Source organism: Choloepus didactylus, chromosome 7, assembly GCF_015220235.1.
Source record: "Choloepus didactylus isolate mChoDid1 chromosome 7, mChoDid1.pri, whole genome shotgun sequence".
In the NCBI taxonomy this organism is placed as follows: domain Eukaryota; kingdom Metazoa; phylum Chordata; class Mammalia; order Pilosa; family Megalonychidae; genus Choloepus; species Choloepus didactylus.
Window position 1 is genome coordinate 79,475,796 of NC_051313.1, and position 24,035 is coordinate 79,499,830.

The window sequence follows — 24,035 nt, forward strand, 5'->3', positions numbered from 1 at the left end:
TCCTGAGAAGAACCCCAAAGCCACACAGCAGGGCCCTAGAGGCACCAAGGTTTGGGGCTGTCAAGCGCATCTCAGGATTTTCTCTCTTGTTCTCCTATTTCTTTATGCTTTCTTATGTGGAGGCCAAGGGAAGTCATGTTTAGTTAAACGATGTCTCCATCCAGGAATACTGTTGCCAGGAGAAATCAATTCTGACCCTCACCAGGGTAGAAAAAGACTTTCCCCCAAAACCTTATAGAGAGTTTGCATTCTTTTGTAAAAAGAGGATGGGGCAAGAATTAGGAAATCCTAATAAAAAGAATCAATAGCAATCTTCATACCATTTAATACTGATTTCATTCTTGTTTTGTTTTTTTGCTGTTCAAAACAATTTTTGTGTAAGTCTTATAGTCCACAGGATTGTAAGGCAGGAAGAAGTCCAAATGAGGACATTTTATAAATAAGGAAGCTGCAGAAAGGCTCATTCCAAATGCCATGTTTAGGCAGAGCCAAGACTTTAACCCAGGTGTTCTGATCACCATTCCAGAATTCTTTCCACTCTGCTGTGTTGCTCTTCTGATAATGATGCATACACCTATTTTTGAAGATACATTTTTAAAGGAAATCTCATTAGTCATCATGTTTTAATTCACAATCAAGTAATTTTGCTGATTGATTACCGTATATCCATGTCCCCCTATAAGACCAGGAATGGTACTTACAGCTCTACTTAAATAAATACAGCAACAACAAGTGAAAATAAACTAATAAGGATTTTCTGCTAAATAGGTACTGTACAAGCCAATTTTGTTTCTTTGGGAGAAAACTCCCATTAATGCTTAATAACATTCAGAAAAATAGGAAAGATGAAAATCTAGTTTCTTAAATTGTGATTGAAATAGATTACTGAGAAAGTAGGAAGGATCTGGTATGTAATAAAAGAGAATTATACCTCATACTAAATTAAACATCATATCATGTCTTCATTTGGCATGCTGCTGTCACTAACTACAGTGATGCCACTGTAAATGCCTTTTCATCTAAGCCTTTCATTAAGCATTGCCATTATTTTATTTATTCACATGTAGGGAATTTAAAGAGAAAGGTGGGGGAAGTTCCAAATTCTCTGCATCTATAAAGACTTTCTACTATCTTTTACTTCAAATTCTTCTGTTAGAACACATACCAAACTTAGTCATCAGTGCCAACATAATAATCAGATAAAACTAAAAGCAATAGCCTGTGGCTAGAAACGAGAGTAGCCCCAAGTTATTCTTTTGAATTAGAGGCAAAAGTACTGATTAAAACAAATGATTAAAAAAAAAAAACTCCCTCAAATTTGGCTACAAACTTCCCCACATGCTTGGACTAGCCAAATTATGTCATCAAGCAGGGTCTAAATTAAAGGAAAATTCTTGTACTGACTAGACAACTGTCTGTTCTGCAATGAAAGCTTTTGGAAATTGTTTCCTACCTTATATTCCCACTAAGCTCTTCCTATTAGGCTGAGCCATATTCGGTTCATCCAATGACATGTGTTCTAGTTTGCTAATGCTGCCAGAATGCAAAACACCAGAAATGGATTGGCTTTTATAAAAAGGGGTTTATTTGGTTACACAGTTACAGTCTTAAGACCATAAAGTGTCCAAGGTAACACATCAGCAATCAGGTACCTTCACTGGAGGATGGTCAATGGTGTCCGGAAAACCTCTGCTAGCTGGGAAGGCACATGACTGGCATCTGCACTGGAGTTCTGGTATCAAAATGGCTTTCTCCCAGGATGTTCCTCTCTAGGCTTCAGCTTCTCTCCAAGATATCACTCTCAGTTGCTCTTGGGGCATTTGTCCTCACTTAGCTTTTCCGAAGCAAAAGTCTGCTTTCAAAGGCCATCTCCAAAATGTCTCTGTAAACTGCAGTTCCTCTCTCACCTCCTGTGCATTCTTCAAACTGTCCCTCTTGGCTGTAGCAAGCTCGCTCCTTCTGTCTGAGCTTATATAGTGCTCCAGTAAACTAATCAAGGCCCACACTGAATGGGCAGGGCCATGCCTCCGTGGAAATTATCCAATCAGTTATCACCTACTGTTGGGCAGGTCGCATCTCCATGGAAACACTCAAAGAATTACAATATTATCAACACTAATACATCTTCCCACACAAGATTGCATCAAAGATAATGGCGTTTTGGGGGACACAATACATTCAAACTGGCACAACATGCTTCACAATGGCTTAAAGTATGTCCTATTTTCTTCTAAAGCAATGTTTTAACATGTCCAGTGTACACGAATGTATTAAAGATTCTCTGCTCTTTCTTATTCCCTGTTACAAAAAAACTCACAGAATTAGAGACTCACCCTATAATCGGATAGTTGAGAAAACTGAGATAAAAAGAGATTTACACCTGGTCCATTGTTATTTCTCTGACATGATAATGACTTTTCCCATCCTCATTACTAAATACAATATTGTGTGGTCCCAGCAGTAACATAATAAGTCCTACAATAAAAATAGCTCAAGTTTCATTACCTACAAAAAATTATGCTTAAGTATTTCCAACCCTTATCCAAATGGTGCATTTTAAAAGAAACATTTGATAATAAAATTTCAAATCAACAAAATATTTAGATGTCTCCTTAAAGCTAATTGTGCTTATATGTAATTCCTTTGTTCATTTATTCACCCGCCTCTTTTTGAACATCAACTTTAGGAGTTGATAATGCTGCTGGAAATAGGAGACAAGGTCTTTGACATCTTAGAACTTATGATCCACTGGGGAAGCAAGTAATAAAAAGTAAATTTAAAAAAGAATTTTTATCATTTCTACTAGTGAAAAGGACCATATCCAAAAAAAAAAAAAAAAATCAGTAATGCAACAGAAAGGGATTGCTTCAGGGAGATGGAAGACAGGATTGCTTTAGATTGAGTAGAAAGGGAAGACATTTCTGAGAAGTGACATTAGAGCCCAGTTCTGAATGACAGATAAAAGTAGGATAAGTGTGCCAGTTTGAATGTATTGTGTCCCCCAAAATGCCATTATCTTTGATGTAATCTTGTGTGGGCAGACATATCAGTGTTAATTAGATTGTAATTCTTTGAGTGTTTCCATGGAGATGCAACCCACCCAACTGTGGGTCATGACTCTAATTGGATAATTTCCATGGAAGTGTGGTCCCACCCATTCAGCATGGGCCTTGATTAGTTTACTGGAGCACTATATAAGCTCAGACAGAAGGAGCAAACTTGCTACAGCCAAGAGGGACAGTTTGAAGAATGCACAAGAGGTGAGAGAGGAACTGCAGTTTACAGAGACATTTTGGAGATGGCCTTTGAAAGCAGACTTCTGCTCCAGAGAAGTTAAGAGAGGACAAATGCCCCAAGAGCAACTGAGAGTGACATCTTGGAGAGAAGCTGAAGCCTAGAGAGGAACATCCTGGGAGAAAGCCATTTTGAAACCAGAACTCCAGTGCAGATGCCAGTCATGTGCCTTCCCAGCTAGCAGAGGTTTTCCGGACACCATTGGCCATCCCCCAGTGAAGGTACCCATTTGTTGATGTGTTACCTTGGACACCTTATAGCCTTAAGGCTGTAACTGTGTAACCAAATAAACCCCCTTTTATAAAAGCCAATCCATTTCTGGTGTTTTGCATTCTGGCAGCATTAGCAAACTAGAACAGATTTTGGTACCGGAAGTGGGGTGCTGCTGAGTTTGCAAATACCAAACATGCTGGAATGGCTTTTTAAATGGTTAAGGGGAAGATTCTGGAAGAATTATGAGGAGCTTGATAGAAAAGGCCTAAACTGCTTTGAAGAGACTGTTTGTGGAAATGTGGACTCTAAAGATACTTCTGATGAAGCCTTGAGCAGAAATGATGATCGTGCTGTTGCAAACTGAAAAGAAGGTGATCCTTGTTTTAGAGGGGCAGAGAATTTGGCAAAATTGAATCCTGGTGTTGGATGGAAGGCAGAATTTGAAAGCAATGACCTGGAATATTTAGCTGATGAGATCTCCAAGCAAAATATAGAAGAGGTAGCCTGGCTTTTACTTGCAGCTTATCATAAAATGTGAGAGGACAGAGATAAGCTGAGAACTGAACTCTTGGTTTCAAAGAAACCAGAAACTGATGGCTTGAAAAACTCTGGGCTTCCAAGAGATGAAACCCCAGAAGCTACAGCCCAATGTGAGGATGTAACCAAACATGGAACTCAGCCACCATTTCAGTACAAGCCAAGATTGGAGAAGGAGTTAAGCCAAAAGGATTTGTGGAAAGTCCTATTGTCTGACTTCTTTGGCCCCTGTGTGCTTCACGTGAAGCCAACAGAATTTTTGTGAGCTCTTTACAGACAGAGCCGCCGCCAGTCGGGACTGGAAGAGACAGACAAGGAGCAAATTGAAGGAAAATTTTCTTCAAAGACAGAGCCATGGATATTGAGATCTGGAGTCAAGAGGTCTCAGGTTGGGAGAGCAGGGTGACCCACATGCATGGAAAGGGTGAGTTTGCCCCAGAGGTCAAGGGTGGGCCTTCCACCTCAATGCTCAGGAAAAGTTCTGCTACCCCAAGCCCCAAAGAGGGTGGAGCACATTCCCAGGGAATTGGGGAGAGCCTGGCTGCCATCCCACTGTTCTGAAGGGGTTGAGCGTTTGCCCTGGAGATGGAAGGGAATCTGGGTGCTGCCCTGATGTTTGAGGAGGGTGGGGCTGAGAAGGTGGTCTTCCCAATGTGTGGATATGTTGGAGCACTCACCCCAGTTTTTGAAGAGGAAAGGGCTGCTGCAAAGGCCCTTAGGAAGAGTTAGACTCTCACTCTCTCAAGCCCCAAGGATGCAACGTGGTTCTGTTAATGACTCTCAGACTTTGAATCTAATGGAGTTTGCCTGCAGGTTTTAGAAACTGTTTTGGTCCTGTTAGCCCTGTTTTCCTTTCAGTTTCTCCTTATAGCAATGGGAATGTTTACCCTATGACTGTCCCTCCTTTGTATATTGGAAGTACATAACTTGTTCTAAATTTCACAGGTCCACAGCTAGAGGGGAGTTATGCTTTTGGACAGACCATGCCTGTAACTGATTTTGATGGGCTCTTGTACTTAACTGTTGTTACTGAAATGATTTAAGTTTCTGATATTGTGATGGGATGAATGTATTTTTTATAAGGAAAGATCATGTCATTTTGGGGTCCAGGGGGTAGAATGTGCCTGTTTGATACATTATGTCCCCCCAAAATGCCATTATCTTTGATGTAATCTTGTGTGGGCAGACATATCAGTGTTAATTAGATTGTAATTCTTTGAGTGTTTCCATGGAGATGCAACCCACCCAACTGTGGGTCATGACTCTAATTGGATAATTTCCATGGAGGTATGGTCCCACCCATTCTGCATGGGCCTTGATTAGTTTACTGGAGCACTATATAAGCTCAGACAGAAGGAGCAAACTTGCTACAGCCAAGAGGGACAGTTTGAAGAATGCACAGGAGGTGAGAGAGGAACTGCAGTTTACAGAGACATTTTGGAGATGGCCTTTGAAAGCACACTTTTGCTCCAGAGAAGCTAAGAGAGGACAAATGCCCCAAGAGCAACTGAGAGTGACATCTTGGAGAGAAGCTGAAGCCTAGAGAGGAACATCCTGGGAGAAAGCCATTTTGAAACCAGAACTCCAGAGCAGACGCCAGCCACATGCCTTGCCAGCTAACAGAGGTTTTCCAGACACCATTGACCATCCTCCAGTGAAGGTACCCGATTTTGATGCATTACCTTGGACACTTTGTGGCCTTAAGGCTGTAACTGTGTAACCAAATAAACCCCCTTTTATAAAAGCCAATCCATTTCTGGTGTTTTGCATTCTGGCAGCATTAGCAAACTAGAACAACAAGCATTCCAGCAGAGACAGCAGAGCAGGGTTTGACCTGTGAGATAGTATACATGTCCTCTCCAGATAGCTCTTCTCCAAGTGGTTAGGCCCAAGGAAAATTCTTTCTACCTTTAGGCTACCTATGGGCAAAATTGGTTTTAGGTGAAATTTGTCCAGGTAGTCCAACGTCTTTCTACCCATCCTTTACTTTCCTCTCTTCCCTCTATTGATGTCCAAGCCTTAGTCTTCAAGTCACTCTCACCTCCTCCTTCCTCTTCCCAGCACTCACCTAGCCCTGCACACAAAGTGACACTGTGATGCAGTGCTTCTCAAACTGCTCCACAAAACCTCTATTGCAGTGAACCATGAACCCATGCATATAGGATCATAGAGCTAGTGACCATCAGTAACCCACAAATGTCTTTCATCTCTACAAATTTGTTACTCATGCCATGATAAATCCTTGTTTCCTTTAATATAAAAATTTATGTTTCAAATTACCAATAAATAAAATTGGAGTTTCGGGAAGAAGAGCCACATAACCCAATGCTTGCTCTCTCTCTCTCACACACACACAGACTCATACACACACTCCAAATACCTAGACATGGGGACACATCATTTCAGAAGGGTAGATTAAGGTGAAACCTCTCTCAGGGATATCTACATTTCAACAGGGGCATCTGCATTTTAAGAGAGGGATCTGAAAGATTTTCTGATCTCAAAGGGATCAGAAAGAAAAGAAAAATTAGGCAAGCTCTTCACAACATTTTTACAAAGGACATTACATAAGTAAACTATTCTACCTGCTTTAAAAGCCCTGCCTGCCCATCATTGATCTTCCCATCTTAAATGATAAGGATGAAGGAAAAGCAGCATTAGACCATCTACCATCCTTGATAAAATAAAAGAAGCTGTCGATATAAGCACATATTCACCCAGCATCAATCCAAGAATACAACTATAGGGGCCCTGCACATGCCCAGCTCTGAGCTGAATGCCATGTCTATGGGAAATGTAAGTCATAGGTCAAGCTCTCCAGAAACGAACAGTCTGATTAGGAAGACTCAACATACAAATAATGATCAGAAAGTCCAAGAAGTGCACTAACCATGTGGTAGAAACCAACTTCATGGTTAATTCACATTAACAGGGGTTCCTAAAAAAGGAGTACCACCATGGGTGCTAATGGCTGTATTAACTTGGACACAACATTATTTTGACTATGTGTTTTTCAGTTTTATCTTCCTTCCTCAGAAATGAGAACCACATTTAATATTTTTGTATAACTTCTAGCCCCTCTTACAGTTTTCAACATCCTAGAGGCTCTTATCAAGAAACTAATTTTGAGTAAGACTTTATCTTGCCGTTATTGCAGTTTATTTCTAAAAACTTCATCCGTTTCATACGAGAGCCATACTTGATCTTAAATGAGAAAGAAAAAGGAAAGACAGCATTAAGGCAAAAGATATTCACATCAGCATTTGTTTTTTAATGCAATTTTATTGCAATATAATCACATAATATGCAGTCATTCAAAGTGTACAATCAGTTGTTCACAGTATCATCATATAGTTGTGCATTCATCACCACAATCAAACTTTGAACATTTCCATTACTCAAAAAAATAAAATAAAAAAGAACATCCAAAACATCCTATTCCCCTCCTCACCACTTTGTTCATTTACTTTTTTTAATACAGTTTAATTGAGATATATTCACACACCCTACAGTTATCTACAATGTACAATCAATTATTCACAGCACCATCATACATTTGTGCGTTCATCACCAGAATCAATTTTTGAATCTTTGCCTTACTTCAAAATAAAAATAAAGGCAAAAAAGAATACCCAAAACTTTCCATCCCCTCCATCCCACCCTATTCTTCATCCCATTTTTGTCCCCATTTTTCCCTCATCTGTCCATACACTGGATAAAGGGAATACAAGCCACAAGCTTTTCACAATTCCACAGTCACACTGTGCAAACTGCATAGTTATACAATCATCTTCAAGAATCAAGGTCACTGGGTTGCAGTTTGACAGCTTCAGATATTGCCCTCTAGCCATTCTAACACACCAAAAACTAAAAAGTGATATCTATATACCCTCCAGAGTGACCTCTCATCTCCACTGAAATCTCTCAGCCACTGGAACATTATTTTGTTTCATCTCTCTTCCCCCTTTTGGTCAAGAAGATCCTCTCAATCCCACATTGCTGGGTCCTGGCTCATCTCCAGGAGTTGTTTCCTGCATTGCCAGGGGGATTTACATCCTGGGGTGTCATGTCCCATGTAGGGGGTAAGGTACAGGCTGGGGTGAAATCCCGATACATCCCAGAGTGATCTGGGCAGAAAGTAAAAGTGTATTTGCGGGGCCCCCTGAGGAACTGGGGAGAAATGAGGAGGTGTTGGACATCCCCACCTGGGTTATTGCTGATTTTCCCGCAAATATTGAGGACTGTCAATTTAGTGGGCCAGGCCTTGGATCTGGGGGCTTTCCCTTGTGAGGCTAGTTGCCGCAAGGGAGAGGCTAAGCCCACTTATAATTGTGCCTAGGTGTCCCCTCCACACACACACTTATAATTGCTCAGGTGTGGCCCCCTCTCTCTCTAAGCCCACTCTGCAGGTGAACTATTTACAAATACTTTTATAATTACCTCTCTTAATCCTTACAGAAACTTGGTTAAGTTGTCATTGTTATCCCCATTTTACAGAGGAAGCAACTGATGCTCAGAGATTCTGTGACTACTCAAGACAAAAGCAAGCTCCAGTCTTCTTGTCCTGAATCTGCTCTTTCTACAGGATCACAGGATTGAAGCATGACTTGTTGCAATACATCTTTCTAGGTGGAATATATGCAGAGTTGCTATAACATCAGACAACCTTAAAAAGCAGCTGTTAAGAGTGAATGAGGGAAAATGCAATATAAGACCTAACCAAGAATTATTATAAAACCTTAGTCAGAAATTCAGAGCTACAAAGACTGGCAGATGGCACACAAAGCCCGTAACGCAGCTTGAAGAGGGGATTCCAAGGTGGACTTTATAAATCCAAACTTACTTTAAAGTATCATTGAAATAATCAACTGCATTAATTGAAGAGTTACCAAACAAAGCTTCAAAGAGACGTGTGACCACCAGCAAAACACTTAACTGCTTCTATATAGTTTTATTATAAAATGAAGGAGGTGGACTAGCCGATTTCCAAATTCAGTTTTAGCTCCATAATTGTATTGTGTAATTTAGGCTTCTCTAGGGAAACAGAACCAACAGGAGATACCTGTAAATATGAGGTTTTAGGAAAATGTCTCACACAACTGTGGGGATGCACAAGTCCAAATTCCGTAGGGCAGGCAGTGAGCTGGCAACTCTGATGAAGGTCTTCGATGAACTCCCCAGGAGAGGCTGGCTGGCTGAAGAAGAAATGAAGGTTCTCTCTTTTCTCCCTTAAAAGTCTTCAACTGATTGGATTAAATCCAGCTGATCAAATTCTCTCAGTGCGGAAGACACTCCTTTCATTGATGTAATCAACCACAAATGCAATAAATTGACTAACGATTTAATAAACCAGTCTTCTGGTTTATTAACCAGCCACAAATGTCCTTGCAGTAATGGTGAGGCCACTGCTTGCTTGAGCAGATAACTGGGCACCATCACCAGGCCAAGTTGACACATGGATCTGACCATCACATGTATAATCAATCAATATAGCATGACTGAATGCAAGAATGTTCCCTGTGAAAAGCAAGGTGGAAAATAAGTGGGAAATGTGTTTTTTAAATGTACCAGAGTCAATATACCAATAGGTGGTGCATTATACCCTTGAATGATTTAATTTAACATGTTCTTCTCTTCCTTCTCTTTCTTCTTATTCTTCCTCTTCATAATTTTCTTTATTTTCCATAAATATAAATCAAAACACACTTATATACATCAAAACACCCTTTAAAAAAAAATAAAGGCTTAGTTGATGAGTAGAGGTGGAACTAATGGTGAGACCCTCAAGATTCCCAATTTTTTGTACCTCATGAAAGCCCAAAGTCTTCAGAAGCACCATTTCTATTAGAAAGGCTGTTTCTTCAAGTCCATTTTCCATTCTGGCATCTAAGACATGCTCACTACTTGCAGCATTTCTAAGTTATTTGTGATATTTCCACTAAAGTAAATATGTGAAAAAAAATGCAATAAGTAATAAACATGGTGATAAACTGTTTATACAGAGAACATCAAGTGGAACTACCAAACGCAGTTGGTTTAGGAAGAACTTTAGGAAGAGAAGCTGAGTGTGGAGTCTATTCCTGCTGGAAGAAACAGAGGGCTCTGGATTCTAACCACCCATATGCAAACTGCACACTCCAAGCAGAACATTTAAACTTGTTTATAAGTGCCTCGTAAGGAACTGAACTTTGAAAGAGACTTTGATGAAATTTGGCTTGGCTTTCTCAGGTCCAAGAGAGTGGCATCTGGGGTTTGTTTGTACAGTTTGGGATAAGGCACTATTTACATTTCAAACACATATTTTCTTTTGAAAGAATCAACTTCAGATGGTTTGGAAGTTTTATTTGGAGACCCAGCCAGAAGGCTGAGTTTTCAAACATTGTCCCAATTTTGACTGTTACAATGGGGTGGTGTTTCCACAGGCATCCAGTATCTGGGGTAATCGAGGAGCCAAACATCACGCAAGGCACAGTCACACACAACCAAAAATTGTCCCACCCAAAGTGCCAATAGTGCCTCCAGCTGATATACATCAAATGCCAATGTGATCTTGAATCTCCCAAATTGAACATCAGAGTCAAGGAACAGGCTCCATTCTCTTCTGTTACTCAGCAATAACTAAGGGTATATTGTGTCGTTTAGTCATAATATGAGACCCAGAGCCAAAAAACAGTCTAAAGACCCATGAAATATAAATAAGATGCTAGTACATATCAAATTATTGTGAGATATGTGAAAAAATTATTCCATTTGGTCTAAGAGCTCAGAGAACACCTCATTTGGTTCCAAATGTGATTGTGTATAAAAGATCTTTTTTAAACTGTAAAACAATATATAAATAAGGCATTATGCTTCTTATTCAATACAGATCCTTAATCCTGTCCCTTCAAATTAAGACATACATTCTACCACAAACAGAATTGGAAGGGCATTAACTAGCCTAAGTACCTCAGAATACAATGATTATTACACATTGGGGGTTGGGGGACATGTGAATTTGGCATGATGGTATGTGCTATCAATTTTGATGTTTAAACTCTTAAAATCAGTAAGGAAAATATGACATCCCTAGTGGAAAATGGGAAGGGACATGAACAAGCAGTTTTCTAAAGATTTACAAGTGGACAGATAAATGTATGAAAAAGTGTTTAAGTTCATTAATAATCAGAAAATGCTAATTAGAATAATTAAGATGTTTAGTCTTATCAGCAAGATTAGAAAATACATGGCTGTAGCATCAGCCCTCTTTCTTGCCTTCCTCTAGATGAAAACAGAGAAAAATAAGATCTTTGACTAAAACACATCCTTGCTAGAATGGTCTCACAGATTGCTTATGATATGCAAAGATACAGGCACTAAAGAGAATGTAGATCCTTTCCTATTCCCCCAGACCCTAAGGTGAATCATCTGAAGCAGAAATAAAGAGAACATGACCCTGAACGAAAAGAGAGAAGCAGTTTGGATGTGATTAACAGCACTGAATTATATATTTGAATGTAGTTAAAAGGGGGAAATGTTAGGTTGTGTGTTAGTTAGTAGAATAAAATTTTTTTTAATCCATGGAACTGCCCAGCACAAACAGTGAAACCTAAGTTAAACCACAGACTATAGTTAATAGTACAATCATAAAAACCTGCTTTCATCAATTGTATCAAATGTTCCACACCAATGAAAGGTCTTAATAATAGGGTAGTATATGGGAATCCTGTATCATATGCATGATTGTTCTGTAAACCACAACTTCTCTAATAAAAAAGGGAGATAGAGAAGCAGTTTGCAGTTATAGGACAAGAAAATAATTCATCTTCTTTAGAAGTTTAGACTATAAGGTGTCTGAGAATTAAAACTTAACCTTGGGAGATATGTGAATACTTTCCAGATTTAACAGGAATAATGGTAAAGAAATAGAGCTGAACGGGCTCCCCAGTGTGGATTACAAAGGATGCACAAGCCAGAGAGAGGGGTCCTCACCCATGCTGGCTCCACTGAGAGAGATGCTCACCAAACCCTCTCTGGGAGAAATATTTAACTTCTTAGCTACTGCCCTTTGGAATTTGAAGAAAGTCTTACTTAATACATTATTTTATTTTTCCCTTCCTTTGTTCAAAGTCCCTCTTTAAACTACCTGGGCTCTTCAATAAAGAAAGTTGGGGAAGTGGAGGACAAAGGGTGCAGAGAAAGGTTCCAGTGGGGCCTGGGGAGGCTGCAGCATTCTGTCAAGGGGTCTGTGTCCTAAAGGTTCAAGCAATGGGTCACAGTAGAGAGGCCCCACTGAGATTGCAAACTCCGGCAGTGACGGGATCTTCTCCATTTTTGTATCTTCTCTGGCATTAGGCTCAATGCCTTATCCATAAGCGGTGCTCAATAGACATTGTTAATCAAACAATTCCATGATACATTCATTCCCAAGAGCTAATACTTCCTTGGGCCCACTTTGCTGGTAACCGTCCAGTGGCATTTTCCTTTAAATGAAACAAAAACTGACTCTTTTCCTCCTTGTGTTTTTCTTCTACTAGAAGTTTAGTGCAACATTTTATTAACTAAAATATCTCAGTGATGGGTTACAAATGGCCCTGGGGAAAGAAGTGGGAAAGTTCCTTAACAAAACATCCCATCCCCATTTCTTCTAGGGCGAATCACATGGGGCCCAGGGTCTGCCAGAACACCTTACATCACTTATGGATTGCAAGGCTGTGTTTCATTAGGAGATCACTAGGAATTTATTTCAATGTGAATTCTGGTTGGGTCCCAGAAGCCAAGTGCTGATGACGGGTGAGACACTTTATGCCCAGCTCGCCTGGAATGAAAGAAAACAACTGTGTTTGTAGAAAACAGGTGGACATCATTAACACAATGGCTGAGTGTTCACTGGATAAAAAATAATTTCTTCCCTTTACAGGAGGCAAGGAGATGGGTCCGTCAGAGGAATGCTCTTTGTAATTAGTGCCTAGAAATTTGGAGAAGTTGCAAAATTCTCTTCATTACTATCAGTTCCCTAGAGTCCCAAAAACTTTGTAACAATGGCACATCTGGTGGCTTTAGTGCCATATGGTTTTGAGAAATAAGTAAAATTCCCTGATGTGATATTTTCCTTTAGCTATAAGTCAGGAGCACAGTCTTGGCTCCAGATGTCTAGAACTACCATCAGGATGGATCAATCCCAGGCTGGGAGGGCATCTTACAACTACAAAGAGGGGAAAAACAGACACACATTCCAATGCTGTACATCAGGATGACTCAAGGCATGTCAAGAATCTTCCATGACATCTGTTACAATCCATTGCCACCTAATAAATGGTTCCCCTCTGACCCCCTGGCATGCACCCTTCCCTCACAGAACCATAGTGCAGGGAGAAAGAAATGGGCAGCATCCCTAAGTCTGCAATCAGAACCATACTTCTGGGGTTTGTTTCTCACTGACTCTGTCACCTATTCCTTTCAGTTCTGGATATGTCTCAAAAAAAAAAATGTCCTTTATCCCTGCCACCTTCGGGCCTACCTTACTGGAATAGCCTCTGAAAATCCCCACATCCTCTCCAAATAACCCTCTCACCTCCTCCAAATTTACCCACATACTACATTTTCCTTTAAGAAAAAATTTATGCAATTCATTATGACCCTCTCCAACTCAATTATAATAATAATAAAAGCATTGTTTGTAGATTAAAGTCCAAATGCCTCACCACCACATCCAGTCTAGCCCCACCCTTCTTATCCTAAATTCCTGTCCACAAGCTATTAGGGTAGATTACTGGACAGAACTTGCCTCAATGGACCTAACCACACAAACACAGCTTGGCCTGTGGTTTCAAGACAGTCTGAAGTGAGATTGGATCTCTTTAGGCAAAGGTGGGAGTCTTCTGCAAGCCTGGCCATAAGTAAAAGTGGGTGAGATGGGGAGGGGCATGAATAGGGCTCTGAATTGTCTGGTCAACGACATGGGCTTCAGTCTTGAATCAAAGGTGAGTAGGTTGTAGGAGTGGGCTGAGCCAAATGAAAAGTGAGCCCCCACAGGGAGCCTCAGGATGCAGCTGCAGCCACTTAACCTTGAACATGTGCATCTGCGAGAGACTGGGTATGTGCCAAAGGCATCTCAACAGAAGCCGGTGGACCACAAAAGCAGCCTGGAATAAGGATTCAGTTATAGGTAGAGTCTTCCCCAGTCCTTTAGGCCGTTGAGTTTCTCAGTCAGGTCTGCAAGGCAGCTGAGTTCTTCCTGTGCTACAGAGCACCCTCAAGGTTCTAGATTTAACTCTTCAGTGCCAGGACTAGGCTGGCAGCACTAGACTGGCTACACAGAATTTCATTCTGCATTTCCAAGGAGGGAGCTATGGCAGGACCAACCTGGCAGCTTACGGATATGTCTAAAGACACCCACTAGCACAGGGTATCAAGTTGGCTCTGAATTTAATCACACGGGAGAAGGAAGCCTTCCCCAGGAAGCAAATTTTACAATCCTGAGCAACTTCACTGCAAGAGGTAGTGCAAACACCAGTGTGGTGCAGGAACAAAAAAGGGTGCACACAAGAGAGAGTGGTGGGGATGTCATGACTCCAAATTTCTCAACTTTGCAAGAATGCAATGATGGTCTCAAACACCACTGGAAGCAAGATGGATTTCCCCCCAAACATGGTAAATGCATATTGCCAAAACTGATGAAAATATGCTCCCGGTTGATTGTAAATTCATTCGTTGTGGATTCTGGACAAACAGCATTGATTGGCATCCTGGTAAAACTAACCAGTTTTGTTGTTGTTTGGCAGGCTGGTTGGTTGGTGCCTTGCTTTGCTTTGTTTTGTTTTGTCTTATCTGTGCTCCTAGCATCAGATACCATTGGGTTTCTGCCAAGTCCTTTGGCAATGCTGCATACTAGGTTCTGGGAATATAATTGTGTCTAGATGACTTGCTAACCTGAGGTTGGGGGTGGAAACAATGCTCTGAGAGCACTATTGACATTTTGGGCTCTTTTAAAAAGATATCTCAGAGAACTGGCAATAAGGAATTCTTCGACCCTTTACCAGCTGCACCCATTCATGACAGGGGTCCAGAACCTCTCTACCTGAGATGGAGCAGAATGAGAATTTGGGAGGGACTGTAATTTCTTTTATAGTCCAGGCACAAGAGAAAATAATTTTGGACATTAATTTCTTTCGATTTTCTTTTATAAGGGGAAGGGTTTACGTCCATGTTTGGGACATCTCTATGTTTTTGTGGACAGAATAAACTAATACGTGCTTTAGATGCTAGAGATTTATGCTGATTTTTATTAACGGATCAATTTAATAGTCCCATTTAATCTCACCGAAGCCTTGATAGACAATGTCAAACTACATGGCTGGATATAAACTGGGATGAGAATTAGAAGATGGAATATTTTCATCCTTAAACATGAAGGGTCTTTGAACTTTTTTAATTAATATATGTTTTAACCCATTTCTGTACTTTCTAGGTCAAAATCTATATTGTCCACCAGTGGTCCCAGCAGTTGGTATTGAGGAGTGGGTATGTGAAAGTGGGATCAGGACTGCCCTGAAAGACAGCAGATCATCCCACCCAAGGTGATAGCCGTGCCCCCAGTTAACCTTGAACTCAGTGGTTCAGGCCAATAAGTAAGAGATCACAAAGCTGGGAAATGTTAGGGGGGCACATTTCCTCCACACTCCTAATGTTTCCTTCCAGGTAGAGAGAGCTCCTTTGTTGTGCGACTGCTCGCCTCTTGCCATCACTTTCCTCTCTCAAAACAGGCAAGGTGCAGTGATTTTTGTGATTAGCAAATTTGGAGAGTGTAACAGCTCAATCCTCTCTTCCTCCTGTTGGAAGTGAGCTTCTTAGGGACACCACCTACTGTGCTCCTCCTCCAGGGATCAGTTAGCAGTCCTTTTGGCTCTCACACTAAGCTAGAATCTTCGATTTATCCTTTATTGGAAAGACAAGTGATATCTTGGTTCCTCAGCTGTTACTCCTTTGTTTTACTTCTCAGTTTGCTCAGCCCTGGCACTATTTATTGGGACCTCTACTACTCCTCTAGCACCACCACTCACTGGAGCCAGGCCTATCGTTGATTCTAAGCCTTTTAGGTGGTTCCACCTTCCTCAAAAGTCTTTCCTCCTCATTTTCCAATTCTCAAGGTTCAACAACTCCACAAATCGCTTTCTAAACTTTCCCATCCCCTGTAACTCATCTACTTTCCACTCTAGCATTCATGATAATACAGAGCTATTTTACATGGCTTTGTCTTAATTTCCCAGGAGGTCAAGTTGTACAACAACTGAAGTCTTGTCTTGTATTCATTGTGTAATGTCTCCATCTTATAGCACCCAACATAGAGTATGGATGTAGAAGGTACTTGGTGATAAATTATCTTTTTAAAGAAAGTATTTTCTCTTCATTTCTCTGATATCTAAAAAGGCTGAAAGCTTCCCTTTCTAATTTTCAAAGAATGATAATAATTTCAGGACTCTGAATGTTTGGACAACAAAAGGCAGAAATTCTTAGGGGTATATTGCTTTCTTCAAAGTGTATAACTCATGTGTGGGAAGTCAAAGGAATTATATATTTCTATGAACTAAACCTCAGAAAAATTTTGGCATTCAATATATATTTGTCTCTTGAGTACCTACTGTATGCCTGGCACCATTCTAGGGAATTCAATGAGGAAAATAAGGGTCTGGCTCTCACGGAAATTGCCCTCAAAATTAATGAGATCTCAAACTGGGCCCTAAGACCATCTCATCCGAATCACCAAAACCAGTAGCTTGTAAAATATTCAAACACATGGGTACTGGAATCTACTGAATCAGTATCTTCGGAAGTGGGCCCAATATTCTCTTACTAAATGTGTTCCCCAGGTAGTTCTTAGGCATGCTGAAAATCACTACAGATGAGGACAACAGAGACAAGTGAGTGCTGTGATCAAATTATGAACAGGACACCAAAGAAGCACAAGGAAAAGCATCTGGTGTAGGCTAGGCTTGAAGGGAAACAGAGAAGGCTTCTTGAGGGACCTGAGGTCTGAGCAGAGATTAATGATAGATAGTTAGCCAAATGACAAAAAAGAGAAGGAAGTTCCAGGAAGAAGCCGGTGTTTCTGTTTTTGGTTTTAAATTTTATCTGTAATGGTTCTTACTCAAAATAAATTCACCCAACTGGATGTTGTTGGTGTTGTTTTTTGCATTACCACCTGTCATCTAGATAACACCACTCCCTCAGATTCTCACAACACCTCTCCAAGACAAGCAAAGGTAATTTTTTTTAACATATTTCATAGACAAAGAAACTGACATTAATGATGTGTCTAATGTCATACACCTGGCCTGGAGTAACTAAGGTGTTGTAACCCCAATACCTGTGCCTTTTGTTTCACCATGACATGCTATCTCTTAAAAGAATTTATACCACCTTTAAAATACATTCTACCACTCAATCTCCCTGTTTCAATTAAGGATTCAAAAAGGATTTATGCCCAATAGGTTACCTTTGAAGCCCACCCAAGTACTAAAATTCCACAGATTTGAGAAAAATGTTTAAAACTTCTTAAAGTAAGATTTAAGATCATTCACCACCAATAGATTTATTCATGAAACATTGCCCTCCAGATTATTTTCCAAGCATGTGTTTATTTTCAGACAAAAGCCATGGTTAAATTGGGAAACACCAGCTGGAAAAAACATCACAAATTAATGTTATGATTCAACGAAGAATGCAAATAAAAGGAAAAGGCCACCAAGACTGAATATTGTGACATGAGATGATGTCATATGAATATTATTCAAATACCAGTAAACTTTTAAAGGAAAATGTTTAGCTACTCATAGAATTAATTCTGGTTTTGGAATCATTTATTGGACTCAAGACACAGCCTTTATTAACTTGACTTACGTTTGGCATAACAAATGAATTGTGTAGAAGACATATCCAGATCTGTCTTTCAAACAGCATTTGTATTTGCTTCAAGTGTGACTATTGCTAATTCTGATAAATATCAGTAAAAGGCTTCTTTAAGAATTGGAGAGTGGGAGCAAGAAAGCAAGAAAAGATATATCATTTAATATGCCTTTAACTTAAGTAACTGAAAAAAAACCTTGGCTTAATTGACTTAATCAATAAGGAATTTATTATTTCACATAGTAAGAAGTCAAAATACAAAATAGTTTCAGGACTGATAGATTTAGCATCTCACTGGCACCATTAAGGATAGAGTCTTTTCCCTTTTACTGTTCAGCAAATTCACCTCATCCTCAAGCAAATGGTAGTCACAGCTTCCAGACATCATATCTTCATGACAATGGCCAACAGACCAAAAAAACTGTTTCTTCTCACGTGTCTCATTTTATCAATGGGTTATATCTTTCCCAGAAGACTTTCCTTCGCATTTCACTGGCTAGAATTGGGTCAGATCCCCTTGCCAATACCATTCACTAGCAAGAGAACTAATGGTTCTCACCCCGGCTACTACCGCCGACTACTCCCCACATACGCCCACATGCCTTCCCATCCCCTGCTCACATGGGCATCTAGAAATGTTTGAGAGTGTTTTTGGTTATCACCTGATAAGGGATGCTTTGAAATTTAGAGGGTGGGGGTCAGGTGTTAAATGTCCTGTAACACAAGAAACAGTCTAGCAAAACCAAGAATTAGCCTACCAATAATTCCTCAAGTATCCACCTTCCCCCTTTGAAAATCACCAGCCCTCTCCGCTGGGGCTGAATATAGGGCCTGCCTCCCCTGAAGCACACAGTCCTGTGGAAAAGGGTGGATCCTGGAACAAAATCGGGATTCTGGTGGGTAGGTGGCATCATTAGGATCTGCTTAGGTGCACAAACCAGTGAGACCAATTAGAGAGTGACAGTGGTAAAAGTGAATTAAAGGTACACCTTCTTACTAAGCTCTTAGAGTCACACTTCAAAAGTCTAGCATAATTTTATAACAATCAGCACTTCAAACATGAAACACGTAGGAGAGTCCATGTTCAAATCAAATGAAGGGATGGGCATAATGACCATCACTGTTAGTCCCTACTGTTTTGACAAGAATGATAATTACCAGTGCCTGTTTCATTCCTAGTTGTGAAACAGCAAGTTATGCACATCCCTAAATGGTTACAAGGAGAAGCATATTTTATTTATCCACCAGTGCCAACTTTTTTCCATTAAAAGCAACAAAGCACTGTGAGGGTTGGCTATGGAACGTGGAATACACCTACACTGGGCTCATGGACGATAGGGGCCGCATGAAAGAGGTGGGGTGGGGCAAGCGACACCTGGCTGGTAAATTAGCAAATCTTGTTCTGATTTACGGGGGGATGGGGATGCTAAACTCTGCCAGTTCTCTTTGTTTTCCTCTTGTACACATGCCTCTTGAATTGAGCCCTGGGCTATATGGATAAAAGATTCCAGTCTTTGAAAATAAAATCATATTGTCTTTAATTATCTGAAGACTAATCACATGAAAGGGAGAAAATTTTCTAGCAGTCAGAGATTTCTGAAGATGGAATGATAAGTCTTCAGAAACAGTGAATTCATAGGTTTTGCAATCTCTTATAAAAGAGTTGAGGTGCCAGGTGTTCATCCTAATTTTAAAACATGCTTTGGGCAGCCAATCCCAACACTCCACTCCCACAATCTGACCACATATTTCACGGAGAATTTCATCAGATCTCCGCAAACCAAACCCAAATTGTGGTAATCCAAATTGTGCTAATTTATATCACTTTAAAGAACTAGTGCATTATAATATAACTATTTAAGGAGGAAGGGGAGGTTAAAATGTCCTGCTCACATTTAACTGGTGTTCAAGCAACTTTCACTACTGCATGATAAATACATCAAAGTAAAATATATTAAGAAAATTCTTCACAAATCAAACCCAACTTTGTTCAAATATCCTCCCTAACCCAGACTTTGGGAACCTATCCAAAAACCTTCCAAATCACATGCAGTTCTAAAGCATCCATCTTTTACAGCCTTCAGAAATTTCTGGCTTCTCTAGTCAGTTGTTAAAAGCATCACCCCATATATTTGAAACACTCCCTTAGAAAGTTAGATCTCTCATATTTCAATATATCTATCTACATAGATAGATATGTAGATAATATACATTTTTTAAAGTGACTATTTTTCTCATTAGAGAAGTTTTAGGTTTACAGAAAAATCATGCAGAAAATACAGAGTTTCTATATACCTTCTCCCCTATCATTAATGCCTTAAATTAGTGTGGAACATTTGTTACAACTTATGAAAGAATATTATTGTATACTATTAATTATAATTTATGGATTAAGTGACTTTTTAGTGTTCCAGATAGAAAAATATAATGCAGAATTCATGTTCATCAGTGAAAGCTTTACTAAGTGGTTATAAATTCACTTATCCCTTTTCTGCTTAAGTGGCAAAGATATTAAATTATATTTTCTTTTCTAAGTACACAAACAATTCCAGATGAGAAGAATGATAAATGGAGTCAGGAAAAATAGATAAGATTTATACATTACCAAGGTCAAGCATTCATTATTTATGAAATTGACAAATATTTAGATGCTTGATCAACATTTTCAACTATAATAAATATAAATATTTAGATAATAAACATATATGGAAGTTTCGTTTATTTCTAAGATGGCACTTGCCAAATCAGTTTCATCAACTTCAAGATAATCTGTTACTTAAAGCTTCAAAACTACTCTTACTGAGGCTGCCCTTCAATATAAAATTCAACCTTCCATAACTCTAGATTTGTGGGACTCCAGTAATACATATGATGTGACCTGTTTAATGATTTTTCACTGTACCGGTATGTTAAATTTCAGGAAATATGACTTGAATATATCTAAATAAAAACAGTCATTTTAAAATGTGTTCAACTATTGACACCATAATGTTCTGAAAATTGAATTTCAGAGTACACGTCATATAATAACCAGTCCTGATGTTACAGGTGTCAAAAGATAAAAACAATCTCCCAAGTCCTCCAGTGAGGTCTGTATGTCCTCAAATAAGACTGAACACTCAGGAGTCACAAGCTTAATGCAGTACCCTGTGCAGGGTGTGCCTTCAATATGCATAGACAAAGGGTTCTCAACCTCAGCACTATTGACATTTGGGATCAGATAATTCTATGATGTGGATGACTGTCCTGTACATCTTAGGAGGTTCAGGAACGTCCCTGGCCTCTACCCACCAGGAAAACACACCCCCAAGTTGTGACAACCAAAAATGTCTCCAGACCTCACCAAATGACCTGGGGTGGGGAGGGGGAGCAAAACATTGCCCCAGTTTGAGAACCACAGGTGTAGACTGACCGAAAGAGAGAGAAAAGGAGAGAGACAGAGAGAGACATACAGAGAGAGAGAGAGGTGGTTTTTAATTCTCTTCTATTTTTTTCTCTGTGCCTGTTAAATCCTGATTTTTAAGAAAGAAAATTCAGTTCAAAAGTCTGTTCTCTCCAATTATTCAAAGTAGAATTTGTACACTGAAATAAATGAAAACAGTTTGAAGCTTTATCAATCTTCCTAGAGCCCAACCCTGATTGTATGCTTCCCTTACTCAAAAGTCTCTAAGAGTTATTACCAAAATAAGTTCAAACTCCTAGCCTGGCATTTGGGACTCAACACAGTTTCATACCAACCCACATTTCTAGACTTATCTTAAACTTAACTAAAAGTGACTAGAAAATATTGTCAAAGGACACATAATGATTATAAAAGTGAAAAACATTACAATGACATCCTAGGTGAGGGGTCCAAGATTTATGCATACAATTAGGTTACAGAAAAGTTCAAAAATATAACAAATCAAGCATTTGGTTTAGTTTAAAAATATAGAGCGTGAGACATAGTAAAATTGATACTTAAAGAAAATGGATGTTATTCATGTAAAAGGAGGGAGAAGCTCAAAAAAGAGAGGAGAATAATTTGGAAATGTTTATATTTGAACAAGATAAAACAAGTCATTAAACAATAAAGAATTTATTATTTCATATTATAAGAAGTCTTGATGTAGAATAACTTCTGGGCTGACTTCAGCATGAATCCAGCTCATTTTCATTTTTCCACTTTTTCTGCCTTTGCATATGGCCTCATCCTCAAGCTCTCCTCATATTTGAAAAATGGTAGCCACAGCTTCAGAATTCACATCCTCTTGAGTATATCCAGAGGAAAAAAATATTAAAGCACTATGTTATCAAGTTGGAGTTAGAAAATAATATAGAAATGATTATAATGTTATAATGGCATCATGATCCTTAAAAAAATTATCTCATATTTCTCTGTGTCTTTCACTAAATTGGACTGGCATCAGACTTGCCTGCTTTCTAGTACTCACATGGAATAATGTGTACATCAGGAACCCAGATCTTGGTTTCTATTACTATTTTCTACTAAAAGGAGCCAGAAATCCTTGAAAACAATATGATTCCCTGGTTTCTCTTGGCCTGGAACTTTTTACTACTGCAGAAAAAAAGTAGTGGTGGGTGATCTCGCTGCCCTCCCCTCTATGTGGGACCTGACTTCCAGGGGTGTAAATCTCCCTGGCAAGGCAGGATATGACTCCCGGGGATGAATCTGCACCTGGCATCGGGGGATTGAGAACATCTTCTTGACCAAAAGGGGGATGCAAAATGAAATGAAGTTTCAGTGGCTGAGAGATTTCAAATGGAGTCGAGAGGTCACTCTGGTGGACATTCTTATGCACTATATAGATAACACTTTTTAGGTTTTGATGTATTGGAATAGCTAGAAGTAAATACCTGAAACTACAAACTCCAACCCAGTAACCTTGACTCTTGAAGACGGTTGTGTAACAATGTTGCTTACAAGGGGTGACAGTGTGATTGTGAAAATCCTGTGGACCACACTCCCTTTATCCAGTGTATGGATGGATGAGTAGAAAAATGGGGACAAAACCTAAATGAAAAATAGGGCGGGATGGGGGGGTGATTTGGTGTTCTATTTTTATTTTTATTTTTTACTCTGATTCTGATTCTTTCCAGTGTAAGGAAAATGTTCAAAAATAGATTGGGGTAATGAATGCACAACTATAAGATGGTACTGTGAACAGTTGGTTGTACACCATGGTTGATTGTATGGTATGTGAATATATCTCAATAAAACTGAATTTAAAAAAAATAGGCCAAGGATTTGAATAGACATTTCTCCAAAGAAAACATACAAATGACCAATACACATCTTAAAAGATACTCACTATCATTATACATTAGGGAAATGCAAATCAAAACCACAATGAGATACCACTTCATGTCTACTAGGATGGCTATAATCCAAATCAAAAGGAGGCAACAGCAAGTGTTGATGAGGACGTGTAGAAATTGGAACCCTTGTACATTACTGGAATGTAAAATCACTGCCAGACCAGCAGTTCCTCAAAAGGTTGAACTTTATTATCAAGTTACTTTATGACCCAGAAATTCCACTCCTAGATATAAACACAAAAGAGCTGAAAATATATGTCCACACAAAGACTTGTATACAAATGTTCACAGTAGCATTATTCATAGTTGTCAAAAAGTGAAAACAGCCCAAATGTCCATCAAATGACAAATGGATAGACAAAATGTGGTATATCCATACAATAGAATATTATTTGGCCACAAGAAGGAATGAAGTGCTGATTCACAGTACAACATGGATGAATCTTGAAAATATATGTTAAGTGGAAGAAGCTAATACAAAAGGTCACAGATTGTATGATTCCCTTTAGATGAAATTTTCAGAATAGGCAATTCCATACAGACAGAAAGTAGAGTAGTGCTTGCCAAGGTCTGGGGAGAGAGGGAATAGGAAATGAATGCTGTGCCAGTTTGGATATACTATGTCCCCCAAGAAAAACCATGATTTTTTTTAATCCAATCTTGTGCGATATTTGGATTTAGTTGTTTCCATGGAGATGTGGGTAACCCAACTGTAGGTGATAATTTTGATTAAATTGTTTCCATGGAGGTCTGGACCCACCCATTCAGTGTGGTCTTGATTGGTTTAC